The sequence below is a fragment of the Pristiophorus japonicus genome, chromosome 12 (genome assembly GCF_044704955.1).
Source record: "Pristiophorus japonicus isolate sPriJap1 chromosome 12, sPriJap1.hap1, whole genome shotgun sequence".
NCBI classification, from domain to species: domain Eukaryota; kingdom Metazoa; phylum Chordata; class Chondrichthyes; family Pristiophoridae; genus Pristiophorus; species Pristiophorus japonicus.
Window position 1 is genome coordinate 181,086,429 of NC_091988.1, and position 14,933 is coordinate 181,101,361.

Sequence of the window (14,933 nt, forward strand, 5' to 3'; positions counted from 1 at the left end):
AGTAAACTAGCACGAAATATAAAGACGCTTCACTGGAGTGTTATCAAACAAAATTTGACAAAAAAAACACAGCCTTCTGAATCAGTAGCAAAGAATATTACCAAACTGAACCAAGTTAACACGCTAGTAGAGAGTGCGACGAGAATGAGAATGTCAAACGTGACTAGCTGTTTTTGTGTTCTGGAATTGAAGTAGGTCAGGGGGAACGAGGCCAGCATTTGTGGTTTTTTGATTTTCTAAGATTTCCAACAGATTTTGAGATTAGGAAAAACATGTATGCACCTGCATCATTCCTGGTTTGCATAGCTTTAGTGTCACGTGCTCCCAGACCCGTGATTTTCCATTACTGGTGCCGGCAAGTTTAACTTTTCAACCTTCTATCAGGTTTTTCTCTCCCATCTACCTTACCGACACATTTTTTCGCCTAATGGGCTCTACTGGCCATACTCCTTTTTATTTTTTTTTTATTCATCCACAGGAGGTGGAAGTCACTGGCAAGGCCAGCATTTATTGCCCATCTTGAACCACTGCAATCCATGGGTGAAGGTACTCCGACAGTGCAGTTAGGGAGGGAGTTCCAGGATTTTTGACCCAGTGACGACGAAGGGACGGCAATATATTTTCAAGTCGGGATGTTGTGACTTGAAGGGGAACGTGGAGGTGGTGGTGTTCCCATGCGCCTGCTGCCCTTGTCCTTCTAGGAGGTAGGGAGTTTTCAGGTTTGGGAGGTGTTGTCGAAGAAGCCTTACTGCAGTGCATCTTGTAGATGGCATACATATTAGACACGGTGCGCCGGTGGTGAAGGGAGTGAATATTGAAGGTGGTGGATGGAATGCCAATTAAGTGGTCTGCTTTGTCCTGGATCGGGTCGAACTTCTTGTATTGTTGGAGCTGCACTCATCCAGACAATCCTGACTTATGCCTTTGTAGATGGTGAAAAGGCTTTGGGGAGTCGGTAGGTGAGTCACTCGCCGCAGAATACCCAGCCTCTGACCTGCTCTTGTAACTACTGTATTTATGTGGCTGATCCAGTAAAGTTTCTGGTCAATGGTGACCCCCAGGATGTTGATAGTGGGTGATTCGGCGATGGTATTACCATTGAATGTTAAGAGGAGGTGTTTCGACTTTCTCTCGTTCGATATGATCATTGATTGGCACTTGTGTTGCACGAAAGTTACTTGCCACTTATTAGCCCAGTCTGAATGATGTTCTAGTCTTGCTGCATGCAGGCATGGACTGCTTCATTATCTGAGGAGTTATGAATGGAACTGTGCAATCATCAACGCGTATCCCCACTTCTGACCTCATAACGGCAGGAAGGCCATTGTTGAAGCAGCTGAAGATAGTTGGGCCTAAGACAGTGCCCTGATGAACTCCTGTAGTGTTGTCTTGGGGCTGAGGTGATTGGCCTCCAACAACTACAACCATCTTCCTTTGTGCTAGATATGACTCTAGCCAGTGAAGAGTTTTCCCTCTGATTCCCATTGACTTTAATTTTACTAGGACTCTTTGAAGCCACACTCTGTCAAATGCTGTCTTGATGTCGAGGGCAGTCACTCACACCTCACCTGTGGAATTCAGCTCTTTTGTCCCTGTTTAGACCAAGGCTGTAATGAGGTCTGGAGCCTGCCAGCGCTATTAATTAAATCTGCCTTTGGGATAACATTTTCCTCGGTTGGAGTTGAGGTTGACTGGGTTTTATGATTGGATTTGGGGTTCGGATTAATATTGATTTTAGAATTATGGGAAATTTATTTGAGGAAGTGTTTTGTTGGAGAGGGTAGATTGTGTACCAGATAGATATGCTGGAATGAGAGAGGTATGTGTTAAAGAGGGCTTATGTATTTTGCAAGATTGGCTTTGATGCCATCTCTGCTGGCCGCCTTGTTGCTGCTGGACTACTTCACTGCTAGTTCTTGCAATCCTTACTCCCCAAGCTCACACGTGGCCGGATGAAGTCAGATATTGTGGGTGCAGTCATACAGGTTGGGATCAAAGGTACAGAAGGCGTGGGGGGGTGGCACAAGTATCGTTTATTCACTAAATCCACAAGATAATATAATTACAGATGAGGAAGGCTGTTCATCCCATCTTAATTCATCTGTCCTGAGAGTTTCTAACACCCCCATTGTAGCAAGCAATTTGTTTCTTAAATGATCCCAGGGGTTTTGTCTCCACGGTTCTCCGTGGAAGTTTATTCCTCAATTGATCATTTTTTGTGAGAAAAATTAGTCCTAAAATGACTGGTTTGAAACTCTGTTCGCTTGTTCTACTCCCGCTGTTCATTTAAAGTAATACGATCACATGAACATACGAAATAATGGGCAGGAAAAGATCTACTGGTCCATCCAGGCTGTCCCATCCAGTTGTGATGCCTTGTGCAACAAAGTACATGCAGTCCCCTTAGACCCGGAGCCATGTAATCTCCTGGGAGAGGCGGCAAACCAAAAAAAAACCCATGCCAATCTGAGAAGAAACAAAACTGCAAAATTTCTCTCTGACCCCTTTGGCAATCAAAACTAGTCCAGGAGATCACATTGCCCCTGATTTACATGACTGCATACCTACCTCTTGCACAAGGTGATCTCCGCCCCAGTCGGAAACAGGTCCAGCTCTCGCTTGAAGGAATACAGCGAATCAGCCTTCAACCCACGAGGTGGCAACCTGTTTCACAGGTCCATTATTCTCTGGTATAAGAAGAGCCACCTGACATCCAACCTAGTTCTAGATTCAATTCTTTTTCCCTCTAGGATGTATGCATGTTTAGTATTTAACCTCCTGACATGCATAACACTAAACTAAGTTAATGGGCCCAATTCCCCAGCACATCTGTAATCTGCTTGTAATAGTTAAGCATCCTCTACAATCCTAATTCTCGCACATTTAATGTTCTATTTCCTCTAAACCTACATCTCTATCATAAATGAAAAAAGTAAATAGTAAAGGTCCTAACATCGATCCCTGCGTGACAACACTGATAACCGGTCTCCAAGTCGATCCGAATCTATTTACAACCACTTTCTACCTATGGGCAGTCAGACAATTCTCAACCTACCGGGTTAACTTTATCTATACTCTTAACAATCTCGTACATCTCTTGATTACCGCTTGGGTGCTTCCATTGCTGGCTGAAGATCCCAAGACTAACCAATTTTTCATCATAACTTGGACCCGAACACTCGATTAGCCTTTTATTTCCAGTGCCGAAATGTCTTGTCTTGTTCTTTGGTGAGCAGAACTGGATGCAGTTTTCAAAATGCGGTCTGGTCATTACCTCCTCTCCTCTCACTGATGTTATAGTGCTTTGGCTAAATAGGTCAACATCTGTTGGCTTTGTTGATTGCTATTCTGCATTGGTAGGACAGTTCTAGCATCAAGTTAAGGTTTGGGTCAACTTCCTTTTTATCTACTTCAGCAGCATTCAGAGTATGTGTGTCATCTATTTTTCCTTCATGTATGTTGCACTTGATAGTTGTCTACATTGCATTTCATCTGCCATTGGTCTGCCACTCACGCAGTTTGTCAAACTCATTCTGTACTCTCTGAACTGCTTACTCAGATTCCACGGCCCCTCCTATCTGCAAATTTGACCAATTTGCATTAAGATTCTGAATCCAGGTCATTTATGTAAATTAGAAATTAGTGTTCAAGCAATGAGATATCCCTGAGTATGCTTTATTTCCTACCCTTCAGCCAGTTTCTTATCCATTCCCCGGATTCTCTCCAGCTTTGAGTTTAATTAATAGCCTTTATGTGGAAATTTATAAAAAGCCCTTTGTAAATGAAGTTACACCATGTCATATGGCTTACTGCAGCCCACTTGCATTGTTACTTCCTCAAATTTGGTCAGGCAGCATCTGAATTCATGGTGACTGCTGTTAACTGAATTATTGTACAGATGTTCACTTCAACCATTGCCTGCAATTATTGATGGGACCCTACAATAGAATCAAGTTCTGAGTGGATTTTTATCACTGAACTGTTTGGCTTTCTCTCACCATCGCCTTGGTCCTTTTTTGAAAGAAAATCATACTGGAAACTGTGAGAATGTCCATAAATATTGATCCAACAGATAGCCACGAGAACCAGAATTTGTGCAAGTTGAAAGTATCTAAACTGCTGTGAAACTGACAGCAATGAGCTCTCAGAATCGTTTTAACAGACTTTAGGCAGAGTCGATGGCCTGCTTCACTTTCTCCGCACCACGTGAACAGTGTGGAAATTTCTTGGAGACGGCAGTGCGTTATAAACAATCTACTGGTGCAGAAAGTGTCTGGGTCATGTGGTCTGTACTAATGTGCCACATGAACGAGACTGGAGCACACTGGGCTCAATTTTCCCGGGTCATTTGCACCGTTTTTTTGGCGCGACCCATTTTTTTCTGGCGTAATTATTTAATTCAAAGTTTGCCCTTGGAATCTGCGACGGCGTAACTGCTTTAGTTACACTTTTTCAAAGTTGTTTTTTTTTGACGTCCTATCCCTCACGTCTGCACCGTTTTCAGCATTTTTCGCAATTTGCCCAAAATGTTTTTATCCTACATCGGCGTAATCTGGCCACTCCCGAAAAATGTTCTGGTGAGTTAACAGAAAGCAGCGCATATTGAAAAATCAACGCTGAAAGACGCCATGGTTTTTTATCGAAGTTTTTGGAGGGAGTCTCTAACACTTGAAATATCTACAATAAAGTTCAACTTTTTTTTACCTTTTCAATGGAGTATATGGAAGTTTCTTGGATTTCTGAGGTTTTTCATTTTTTTTTTTACTCGCACACCACCCAACATCTTCAAGCCGGGCTGGAGGGTCGTAGGGTCAGCTGTTAGAATCGGCCCCACTCCCGGACACTGGCTCGGGGCTCAGCTTGAAAACAAGTCCGGTGGGTGGTGGGGCTCATGGTGATCGGAAGGCTTCTGCACTGAGCCCGGAGAGGGAGGTGCCGATCGGAAGGCTGCTGCACGAGGCACAAGACTGCAATGAGTTAGGGGGAGGGGGGGAGCGAGAAGGGGTGAAGTCACGAGACTGCAATGGCGGGCGGGGGGTGGGGGGGGGGCCGGCACAGAGAGAGATTCACAAGATCTGGGTGTGGTCCATCCACACAGACCTTTGGGAGAGAGAACAAAGGACCTGTCCTGCCTGCTGTGTTAATAATGGAACAAATAATGAAAATGATTCAGATTTAATATAAAATATATTTTTTTCAAAAGTTTAACAAACAGTTCTTTGTACTTTAATAAAATTATTCTTGTATTACTAACGAACTTTAAGATCACTTACTAACTTTTAAACTTGTAAATTTACATAACTTACAACAATCTTTTAATTTGAGAACAACAATAATAATAACAGCAGCAGCAAAGAAAGGCAGCACCCATCTCTCCACCACCTTTTATTCTAAGACTGCCCGCTGCGCTTGTTCTTGGTGACTCCACCATCCCTGCCCGCAGGCAGTGGTGCAGTGTTTCTTGGGTTGGTACCAAGCTTATTCTTTCTAAGATCTCGGGTAGTGCGCACCTGTTGGGGGCGGGGGGCAGGCGGCAATGTAGCGGGCCCGGCTTGGGGCTCTTCAGAGATTGGAGTGGGAGTGGCAGTTGATTCTGTCAGTGGGCGTGGGATCTGGGCGTGTTCCCTTTTTGCAGCAGCTAATTCCAACATGCCGTCCCTCATGCGCCCTGACAGTGTCTCAACGACCTGCAACATTCCCTCCCTCATGGTTACTGACATGGTTTCAGCTGACCGAGATATTCTATCACTCATGGTCTTGGACATCATTCCCATTTCTCGTGAGATTGCTGTTCCTTCTGCCGACAGTCCCGATACCTCATCACCCACCCCACTGATGGTGTTCAGGAATGGTCGGGTAAGGTCAATGAGTGCTCTCCCCACTCATTGCCATCATCTGAACCACATCTGTTAGATCCTACACCTCAGGAGAGCACTGTAGAGCTCTCCTTCCTCTCCTCCCCACGGGTGTAGCTCACACCCCACCACTGGAACCCGCAGCCTCGGACATTAGGAAATCATGGAATGTCCCACCAACACTCAAACCAATAGTCATGGAAGGGGCTGGTACCTCAATGGGCAGCATCTGCACCTCCACCAAAGTCAGTAAAACAGTGGGGGCTTCATCCATCTCCATCCCCCCCCCCCCCCCCCATCCTCTTGGTCTGGAGGGTGGGATTGGACGATGTTCTCCTTCAGGCTCGTCCTCATCTGAATCATCTGCATCGTCAGGGTTGGCCTCAAGTTCTGCAAAATATAACCTAACGGACAAATGGTTAGCAGCAGAGTAGGGGGCAGGGTGGGTGGCATGAGTAGGCTCAAACAGCGCAGGCAGTAGATTAATTTGAAAGACCACGATGAATGATAGCACATTGCATCAACCGAAGTGTAGCTGACGGAGACATCCCCAGGAACCGAAGCATTGCTAGCCCGTGCAGTACTTAACATTTAGCAAAGCCAGACTATGGAATTTGCAGGACTTACCCTCTCCCTCGAGTGTGGGCCCAGCTTGTGCAGTGGTGGTTGTTTTTCTCCAGGCAGGACCCATCAAAGCAGCGACCCTCTCTTCCAATGGTGTCAGTGGGTGCAGATTTGCCGGGCCTCCTCCTGTTCGAGTTCTTTCCCTTTTATTATGTGCCACCTTCCTCTGCAAAGATGAAAATGCAACTTTTTAAGAGAGGGTGTCTTTCTGCTGGGTGAGACATATACAGTTTATCACACTTACAATTGCAATTCCATTGAAAAATGAAAATAGTACTTACACTAACTACTTGACCAAGGTCCTGCCACTTTTTGCACTGGCCTCCAGACCTTGGGGTGGTCACCATTGCACAGTAATCTTCTGCAAGTTGGGTCCAGCGTTTCTTCTTTTCTTTTGGTGAAACTTTTATGTGATCGCTGCTGGTGTCCAGCTCTTGCCGTCTGTTCTCAATCACAGTAACTAGTGCCTCCACTTCATCCTGTAAGAAATTCTTGGTCCTTGCACCACATTGCATCTTGGACTGCTGCAGAACCGATTTTTCAATGCTCTCACACAGCACTCCTTCTCACACAACTGGCTCTTTCAAAATGGCTGATTGCCGACCTGGGGCTGCACTGCGCATGCGCGTCCATTGGAATAACGTCAAAAATGTCTCACTTTTTTTTTGTCGCACATGAGCAGAAGGTGCGGCCTCGTTTTATCGGCACAGACAGCAGGCTCCACTCCCTGAGGTGACTGGACACATTGCGCGGTGCCAAATTTGAATTATACATTGGGGAAACTTAGGCAAAATATTTCTGGCCTGAAAAAATGTATGCAACTCTAGCAATACGCAAAAAAATGGGCTTGGGAAAAATTGAGCTCCTAGCAATGATGAAAACTGTTATTTAAATCTACCAGTCCATGACGAGAGCAACGTTTTGATTATAAAAGCTAGAAAGACTTGCATTTATATAGCGCCTTTCAGGACATCCCAAAGCACTTGCAGCCAATGAAGACCTTTTGAAAGTGTACTCACTGATGTAATGTAGGGAATGCAGCAGCCATTTTGCACACAGCAAGCTTCTACAAACAGCAATATGATAACGACCATATAATCTGTTTTAGTGATGTTGATTGAAGGATAAATATTCGTCAGGACACCGGGAGAACTTCACTGCTCTTCGAAATAGTACAATGAAATCATTGACGTCCACTTGAGATAGCAGACGGGGCCTCAGTTGAATGTCACATCCAAAAGATGTTGGCTTCTCAACTGTGTTTTGTTTGATGCCCCTTCACCACCAAAGTGGATCCCTGTTCTGGCGTCAAATCATTGCTTGCTGAATGAAAAATAAATCTCTAATATAATTTAGTCACTGTGTGTAGACATAAGAAAGAAGAGGATTAATAACCTGAAGGGAAGGGAAAGTGTGCAAAATATATTGATAGAAAGTCATTAATGGTCGAAATAGTTTACGGGTGACATTAACCCTGAAACAGGTGGAAGAAAACTATCATCTGCCTCACCCAGGCCGATTCCATCTTTTGTATGTGTTTGTGTCTCGTATTTAGTAGTCATACTAGTCTCGTGCATGGGTAGTTACAGTAATGCCATTCCCACAGTGGTTTCAGTCAGATAAGATGGGCCTGATATTGATGTCTGAGTAGTAACAATTAATCAGAAAATTTTTTGATATACTGATTTGGGCATGGAATGGGTGGCACCTTGTGAACGTGAACCCAAAGGCCTGAAAGAAGCGTGGGTGCAGGAGATTGCGACCTGAAATTCATCTCCATAGTAGCGATTTTTCACTCAAATATCAATGTTCAATTTCTCCCCCTCTGCTACTTCCTGGATTGTTTGCATGGACAGTTATTTTACTTCTAGACCAGCAGAATCTTAACGTCTTACAGAAGGAAAGCATGATGTTGGTGAGCAGTCAATTTTTGATTCTAATAAATCTCCATGTTTTGAGCTGAAGGCAGAGGTGTTCAGTGGGTGGTGTAATTTGCATTTAGTATCACTTTTTAAGGACAAGCATTGTGTTTTGGTGGAGTAGAGCAAAGGGATTGTGTTTTTGAGCCCCTTGGTGGCAGAACTGGATGGTTTACTGAACCAGATGATGTGTATCCAATGTTCTGCAGGAGACTAAAGAGGCTATTTTTGGGCACGGGCTACAGTAATAAAAAAATAGTGTTCTGGAGAGATTTCACAAGAATGGAGCCGAGCAAAAATAATGCCTCTATTTAAAAAGAGTGACGAACTAAATCTAAATAACAATAAACCCATGGGCCTTCTGCCTGTACTGGGGTAAAAGAATGGTCTGGATTTTGCGCTTGTAATGATGGCGAAACTTTCAGCAACAGAAACTTCTGGTGTCCGCATATGCACAGTTAAATACGGAAATCCAGAAATTGCTGTCAGTGATTCCCTCCACAGGCGTGTTGTTGAAGACCCCGCAGATCCCATGTGTATGTCCAAATCCTTATTTCGCTCTTTGTAAAACTTATAAAAAGTGAAGGATAATCAATGCAGCTTACTTCCTGGTTTGCTGTCTGTGAGAATTCTTTGCTGCTTAGCCTGCTTGATGACATCACTGTTGGCTGCTTAGCCTGCTTGATGACATCACTGTTGCTGGATGGTGGAGATCCCCTAGACTTGGCGTAGCATGGAATTGATGTTGGGAAAGGCGAAACCGACGCCACAGAGATCGTTAGATCTTTGTGGGCAGCTTTCTTCGAGGTCAGCGGCTAAATGCAAAAAACACCACTGAACGCAAAATCCGGGCCAATGAAAACTAAAATAAGGACCATATTGCAGAATACCTGTGTAGTCACAAGTAATAGTCACAGTCAGCACAGTTTTAGGAGGGGAAAGCCCTGCTTGATAAACCCCTTGAACAGATAATCTGGTCATTATTACACTGCTGTGTGCAAAATTGCCTGCTGAATTTCCTACATTACAACAGTGACTTCAAAAAGTACTTCATTGGCCATAAAGCGCTTTTGAGATGGCTGGAGTTCATGAAAGACACTATATAAATGCAAGTCTTTCTTATTTGGGGATGTCACAAATACAATATGGATGTTCACTATCTATTTTATCATTTATTTGGACTTCAAGAAAATCTTTGACTAGGTACTACATGAAAGCCTGCTAATTAAAATTGAAAGGAATCCAAAGAAGTATTGCGACTGGATGAGCGGCTGGCTACGAAATTTGGAACAAAGAGTACTTGTGAGAGGCATAATGTCAAATTGCACAGTATATTTTTGCAAGGATCAGTGTTTTGATCCTCGCTGTCCACATAAATGATCTGGATACAGAAAATAATTGTAAGCTTGTTAAATTTGCAGCCAACATTTGAGGGTTAAGTAATCAGGCAGACAAACCGCAAAAGAAATTTATTATTGACATGTGTTACTGTTGCATCATGGAAGAAAGAATGAACGACATGGGTATAAAATGAATAAAATAAAATTAGCACTGGGAGACTTTGAAAGGCACCTGGAAGTGACAGTATATTTCGGGGGAAGCAATTAAAGCATACAGAATATTGGAATACATAACTAGAGTTGAGAGTAGTGTAGATACTGGATTCTTTTCCCTTCAATCTGTTTCAGCGAATTCACTGACACAAGAACACTTTTAGTCTTAGCAACCTAAGACCTTTATTAGAGATTCTCCGGCCGGGACCTGTTAAGATAAAGGGAACACCCTCGATTTGAGCGTGTCCACCTTTCTCTTGACAAGTCCCGTAACAGTACAAAAGCTCAATATTTATACATTGTTACAGCAGAACATATTTGAGTGACACTCAGTTTATACAATCATTGGTCGACTTCCCCTATAGCATACCCAATTGCAGGCTAACAACTCTCCAAATAGGGCGGGCTCCAGGGATGTGTTTATAGTTTCGATTTACATAGCATTTCCCTATTTTATGGCTGGTTATTAGCAGCCCCTCGTCTGACTCATGCCTGACTTTGCTTTTTCGCCTAACTCGTGTTTGACCACAACTCTGAGTAACCCCTTTTTGTGTCGATATTGCAAATATCTCAGCTTGACATTTTCTTTTAGCCATCTTCCCATGATCCTATTCAACTGACACATTCACAACTCTTCTATTCACATTCTCAGTAGCAGTGCTTGGATTTTATAATGCACTGATCAGATCCTACTTGCAATACTGTGTGATTCTGGTTGTCAAATCGCTAAAAGAACACATGCATTGTAAAGGATGCAAAGAAGAACAACAATCATGTGAAATGCATGAGTCGTGAGGAAATATTCAAGACGCTTAATCTTTGTAGACTAGAAAGAAGACAAAGGGAAGACCCTGCTGAGGTATATAATGTACTAATTGGCAAAGATAAGATGTACCTCGAGTATTGCCATCAAGTCAGTCATACAAGAGGCCATAAATTAAAATGAGAGAAATATCAGTTTAAAATGGATGATGAAAAAATTCTTTACTCAAAGCATGATAAATAGATGGAATGTTCTACCAGGTAAGTCAGTGGAATGGATAATTTTGGAGTAGTTCAAGGTGCATTTGGAAGCTGGGCCAGATGATTTGAAATACCAGAAGGAGAAGATCGATGAGCCGAATGGCACTTCTTCGTCCTTAATGTTATCACATGTTTTATTACTTCCAGGCTGAACTGGTAGTTTTGACTGAATCCGAGTTACTTATGAGGCTGTTAACCGTCACACCAAATAACTTCTTTCTGCCATTGTCTCTTTCAATTCAGTAAACAGTAATAGTAGCTGAGTCCTGTTGTTCAACTGTCATTCAACAACTGGTGTAAAAAAAAAATTTAAATCATTGATTCCTATCTCTGGTATAAAAGGAGCCCAGAATAGACAGTTTCTTATTAAAGTAAAAAGACATTCACTTGTTTGGTTTTATTTTGTACCTTGTATTCTGTTTTCCACTGATGCCAAGTCCAACATGGCCACCATAAATAATTCCATTTCAAGTGCACCTTCTACGTGCCAAAATCATGGACGGGATTGGTAGACCGAGGCACATGTCAGCCACACAATGATGCATGCGTGAGACGAAGCTATTTTTGCATCCAGTATCATCATCAAGCACTCTGTGGTCAGATGTATCACAGGTTGACACTGACTGAGCTTCAAAAGAGATGCTCTTTTTGCATCAGTGTGACATTTCAGTTTTGAATTCAAACCATCCCCTCGGTGTCAATTAACCAACATAACCGATCCGCTTGCCACAAGTTAGCCTTGGTGAATATATAGCCGCCCACTCAGAGGTCAGGATGTGCAGTCAGAGGTTTCAATTAATAAATTAATAGTCTTAAGAGGTCTTGATTTTTGAGAAGAGAAAAAGGTTAGTAAAGACAAACATAGGTCCCCTGCAGTCAGAATCAGGGTAAGTCATAATGGGGAACAAAGAAATGGCAGACCAATTGAACAAGCACTTTGGTTTGGTATTCACTAAGGAGGACACAAACAACCTTCCGGATATAAAAGGGGTCAGAGGGATTAGTAAGAAGGAGGAACTGAGGGAAATCCTTATTAGTCGGGCAATTGTGTTGGGGAAATTGATGGGATTGAAGGCCAATAAATCCCCAGGGCCTGATGGTCTGCATCCCAGAGTACTTAAGGAGGTGGCCTTGGAAATAGCGGATGCATTAACAGTCATTTTCCAACATTCCATAGACTCTGGATCAGTTCCGATGGAGTGGAGGGTAGCCAATGTAACCCCACTTTTTAAAAAAGGAGGGAGAGAGAAAACAGAGAATTATAGACCGGTCAGCCTGACATCGGTAATGGGTAAAATAATCGAATCAATTATTAAGGATGTCATAGCAGTGCATTTGGAAAGAGGTGACATGATAGGTCAAAGTCAGCATGGATTTATGAAAGGAAAATCATGCTTGACAAATCTTCTGGAATTTTTTGAGGATCTTTCCAGTAGAGTGGACAAGGGAGAACCAGTTGATGTGGTATATTTGGACTTTTAGAAGGCTTTCAACAAGGTCCCACACAAGAGATTAATGTGCAAAGTTAAAGCACATGGGATTGGGGGTAGTGTGCTGACGTGGATTGAGAACTGGTTGGCAGACAGGAAGCAAAGAGTAGGAGTAAATGGGTACTTTTCAGAATGGCAGGCAGTGACTAGTGGGGTATCACAAGGTTCTGTGCTGGGGCCCCAGATGTTTACATTGTACATTAATGATTTAGACGAGGGGATTAAATGTAGTATCTTCAAATTTGCGGGTGGCAGTGTGAGCTGTGAGGAGGATGCTGTGAGGCTGCAGAGTGACTTGGTTAGGTGAGTGGGCAAATGCATGGCAGATGAAGTATAATGTGGATAAATGTGAGGTTATCCACTTTGGTGGTAAAAACAGAGACAGACAATTATCTGAATGGTGACAGATTAGGAAAAGGGGAGGTGCAACGAGACCTGGGTGTCATGGTACATCAGTCATTGAAGGTTGGCATGCAGGTGCAGCAGGCGGTTAAGAAAGCAAATGGCATGTTGGCCTTCATAGCGAGGGGATTTGAGTACAGGGGCAGGGAGGTGTGACTACAGTTGTACAGGGCCTTGGTGAGGCCACACCTGGAGTATTGTGTACAGTTTTGGTCTCCTAACTTGAAGGACATTCTTGCTATTGAGGGAGTGCAGCGAAAGTTCACCGGGATGGCGGGACTGACTTATCAAGAAAGACTGGATCAACTGGGCTTGTATTCACTGGAGTTCAGAAGAATGAGAGAGGATCTCATAGAAACGTTTAAAATTCTGATGGGTTTAGACAGGTTAGATGCAGGAAGAATGTTCCCAATGTTGGGGAAGTCCAGAACCAGGGGTCACAGTCTAAGGATAAGGGGTAAGCCATTTAGGACCGAGATGAGGAGAAACTTCTTCACCCAGAGAGTGGTGAACCTGTGGAATTCTCTACCACAAAGTTGTTGAGGCCAATTCACTAAATATATTCAAAAAGGAGTTAGATGACGTCCTTACTACTCGGGGGATCAAGGGGTATGGCGAGAAAGCAGGAATGGGGTACTGAAGTTGCATGTTCAGCCAAGGACTCATTGGCTGTGCAGGCTCGAAGTGCCGAATGGCCTACTCCTGCACCTATTTTCTTTGTTTCTATGATTCCATAGTGTAACATTAGTGTAATTTTAGATACAAGAATAATGAGCACAAAAAGGTCACAAAAGTAAGTGCCGTTGAAGGAAGCTCTGCGGCCTACTAACTGTCCTTCTATATAAACCTCTCTATATACATGTCTCTTGAATGAGTTATTGCTTCCATTATCCACCAGAAAACTGTTGCAGATATTAATCATTGTTATAAAGGTATTAATATTTGTGGGCTTGTAAATGGACAAACAGCACACGCGTCTGTTTTGGGCGGGAGGCTGTTCAGATAGCAAAGCAGGGCCTTGTGCTGTTGTCTCACCCTGATTGGAATTCTGAAGATAAATGGGCGGATTGTGTGCTGCAGTGATTGGTCTAAATCGTGGCCACTCCAAAAATGGCTCCCAACTTTTTCTTTTTCTTTTTTGTGAGGCCAGGAAGAACATGAATGTATAATGGAGTATTTGCATACTGACAGATAATAATATTGTTATATCTATGCTGCATGAAGTTAATAATTAGTCGTTTTGAAACTTTAAAAAATTGCTATGCAGTAGAAAGTTTTGTCCCAAATTAATATTTAAGGGAGCTGCCTTGAATCTGGGTTAGCAGTCAAAAATGTTGTCATTCTGCTGTGGACAGGAACAAAAGGTGAACTTAATGTCACTTTGAAAAGGAATTTATTTTAAGAGAATGCGTTTGGTCCCCTTCACTTGGCCTGCCATGTTTTTTAGTGCACTAGGTGAGGGTGCTATGACTGTCTGCAGCCAAGGTAGAAACTAGCAAAAGGTGACCAACAGAAAAAGCTGACGCAGCCTCCACAAAGCTGACATCTCAAGACTGGCCTTCATCCTAAGCTTATCGTTGGTGAAAATAAGTAGTTGCACGGGTTTGTACGGTCGTAGATATACTCAGTATGCATTCCTTAACTTGTAGTGAAAGAAGCAAGCATAAGGACACAAAAGCCTGAAGAGGAAATCAAACACTGAAGGCATAAAGTTATAGGGGGTCCAGGAGCATAAAGCATTTTTAAGTTTAAACACTTGAATTTCACAATTAATAGATTTTCCCTCTCTCTTCTAAATTTGAAATTATTTCCCCCTATCATTTGCACCCATTGTTCCATTCATTGCATCCCCACTTATTCCCCCCCTCACCTCCAACCACCACTACCTGTAAAATGAAACCTAAATGGTGCATCAATTTGCAAACACATGGCCAATTAAGGAATAGCTATTCAGCGGTTTCTAGTTTCAGTGAAACTGATGCTGACATGAATTAATCCCAGATGTGCTCTTGTGTTTTTCAGCAACACCGGTTCTAATAAGGTTCAGTAAATGTCATAGAAAAATAT

General features: G+C 43.0%; 1 protein-coding gene across 17 annotated transcripts in view; it reads left to right on the forward strand.

Annotated features, from left to right (window-relative positions):
• Window positions 1-14,933, forward strand: part of LOC139277579 (band 4.1-like protein 1) — a 298,694-nt gene that overhangs the window by 131,093 nt on the left and 152,668 nt on the right. The window lies entirely within an intron of this gene.